We start from the raw sequence: 2753 nt of genomic DNA, 5'->3' as shown, positions 1-2753 counted from the left end.
CAGTTAAATAAAATCTCTTGCTACTTTTTAGCAAATTGTACCTCCATTGGCCGTAGCTTTGAATTTTACTTCACTGATTCTACGGTAGTTGCCCTTGCAAATTGTATGTCAAGTGCCGTAAGGTCCTATTAATCCTCTTGAAAGACGTGTCTTTAATTGCCCAAGTTTTCTGAAATCTAGCATATAGATCCTGTCCGTTGTCTACGAGAAACCCCTAAAACAGAGCGGCGATGATATGAGACCCTGACGAAACTTTTCATATCAGGAGGCCATCAAATTCTGGTAATTCTCTCAGGTTCTGCTATCTACCGGGGCTCTTGTAAAAGTGAGGCTGCTCTTGGAGAGAGGATTACCACTCACCCACTTCTCTAAAATGCCGCACGGCATAACAACGTTGCCAATATATCAGGTGCTTCCTCGGAATTTAGAAGTATCACGGTTGCAGGGCGTCGACCCCGAGGCTGCTCTTGATCAGAACGTGCAATATCTTTTTTGAGCTAGGTGTCGTCGATGATAACAGAATCTGGTAGTGTGGTGCCCGAGCTGTGATTACTACCTGGGTCCACTGGTGTTTTTGGTAATAAACCTCCAGATATAGTTATGGATCGGGGTAGTCGCGCTTCCTCCCTTCCAGCATACGTTCGGAGATGATGCATGTCACCCGCAGGAGAGGATAAGGACATCTACTGACAAACGAATGTATAACAGTACATGATATCCAATCGTCCGAACATGTGAAGGAGGCTGTTGTACGGAATTGATACGCCCTTGGATCCTAGGGATTCTCCTTTCCTGGGTCTGGGGTGCATAGATCCATCGCGACGCCCTGCCTTGAATGTCACCATGTCAGAAAATGGTCGCTGTTTCGTCATGAGTTGATATCTGAATGGTTTGTTGAAGATTATCTTTGCAACAAACCCTGGTTCTTAGCCCCTGATTGTGCATGTAGAGGGGGTCGGATTCTGTATCCTTGATCCTGGTTCATGGTCACGCTGATCAGCTGATAGAGGTTTAGAAGGCGAGTGAGATTGGATCGACGGCAGGGCGGAATACTATACAGTGATTCTTGGACAGGAACAAAGAGGGCGGTCTTGACTTGGTAACGGGCCTTAATCCCAGTGTAGAGAAGAGGGTGTGCAGTATGAACATGCTAAGCCTGAGGCCCCCGCTTACAGATCGACACTCGGCAGTTTGCGGCGTCTGCACATCTGCAATGAAAAAGATGAGATACGACCATCCAGAATTAGATGCAGCAAAACCCTAACCCATTCATCTATCTTACAGTAGTTCACGTTGGCCGGGAGGAGCCTGTACCCGAGCACGATTGCGTTGCGCATCGCAAGCCACGGGGAGACGGAACAGGACATACAGGTGCTGCCAGTAATCAAAAGCCCCTGTTTAGCGGGTGCAGGGCTGCAGTAGGGCCTAGTCACAGGATTTGGTGCCTGAAGAAGTGGCATAGAATAGCACCAATGGTGTCACTACAACAGTGATTATCTTGCCGTAATGTGGTATCAATTTCAAGAATATTGGGTGTGGAAATTTGACGCGTTTATCGGCTGTGGTGTAGGACCAATGTTAGCGAGTATTAGGTCCATCTTGGATGCAGCCTCAAATCAACGGAGAAAAGTGAGGCGGACATTGCACCACTGAAGCGCCTCCGCCAAACCAGGGTTGCGCATTCATTCCCCATTCCCTTAGCATGCAAGTATCTATCGACTGTTACATGCACCACTGATGTATGCAGCGGATGATACTGCTGATATGTCTTTGTACTGGTAGAAGGGTGGGCTCGGCGGTGAACACGACGACCTGCAGTGGGCTTCACTGCATAGTAAGTTCCGTGATATTGGACGCCATAGCGATACTTCCCAGCCCATCCCATACTAAGCCTCGGGGAAGATAAATACCAGCCGAATCCCCGGATCTTCGATATGACAAACCAAACTTGAAGGGCCTCCGTCGATCATCTCGGTTGTGTCCTATCCCAAGGCAGCATGCCATCCTCTACCATGAACAAATATTGGATCCCGCACCTTGATATCCATAAGAAAGTGATCACCCAGGAACTTCAGTATTATCTCGGCCCTGAAGCGACGGTCCGGCCGTACACTCGTGAGGTATGATCCCGGTGACTTGATGGCTTGACTTCGCTCACTGATTCCATGTAGGGAGAAGATGGTTTCCTGATTACCACTCCCGGCCCTTGTCTAACAGATGTGAGCCTCGCCGATTCGAATCACGGAAGCCACCGGGGCACCCATAATTGACCATTGCATTCAGGAGCAAATCGACGACATCTGCGTCAAATCAAAGGAGATGTGGGAACGGCAAGCCGCGGCGAGAGCAACCACCAACCCGGAGAAGCCCTTGAAACGACCTCTCCACCAGCCTGTTGTGATTTCGAAAGGTGGTTCTGGTGATTCGTCCAGGTGGAGAAGTGACGACCGACGGAGGAATGAGTCGCATCGACGATACGACGACAGAAGGAGGGATTGACGCCGGTGAGCACGGGACAGGGCAACTGTCCACACACATACGTTGAAGTCGGAGGGGAGCATGCATGACCGCAACGCATAGCTAAGATGCCCGACGGATGTGACTGCCAACATGCAACCACTCTTAGGGAAATAAAGCGCCAGCGGGCGACCGAGAAACTCGTGGAGCACCATTAGTGGGTTGGAACAAATTTGAACATTAGTGGCGGGACCAGCCTCTTCAAGGTCGAATCTGTGGCTGCATTAAGCAGTGAG

The sequence above is a fragment of the Phaeoacremonium minimum genome (assembly GCF_000392275.1).
Source record: "Phaeoacremonium minimum UCRPA7 unplaced genomic scaffold PA7_03_scaffold_35, whole genome shotgun sequence".
Lineage (NCBI taxonomy): Eukaryota > Fungi > Ascomycota > Sordariomycetes > Togniniales > Togniniaceae > Phaeoacremonium > Phaeoacremonium minimum.
Note: the sequence above shows the minus strand (reverse complement) of the source record.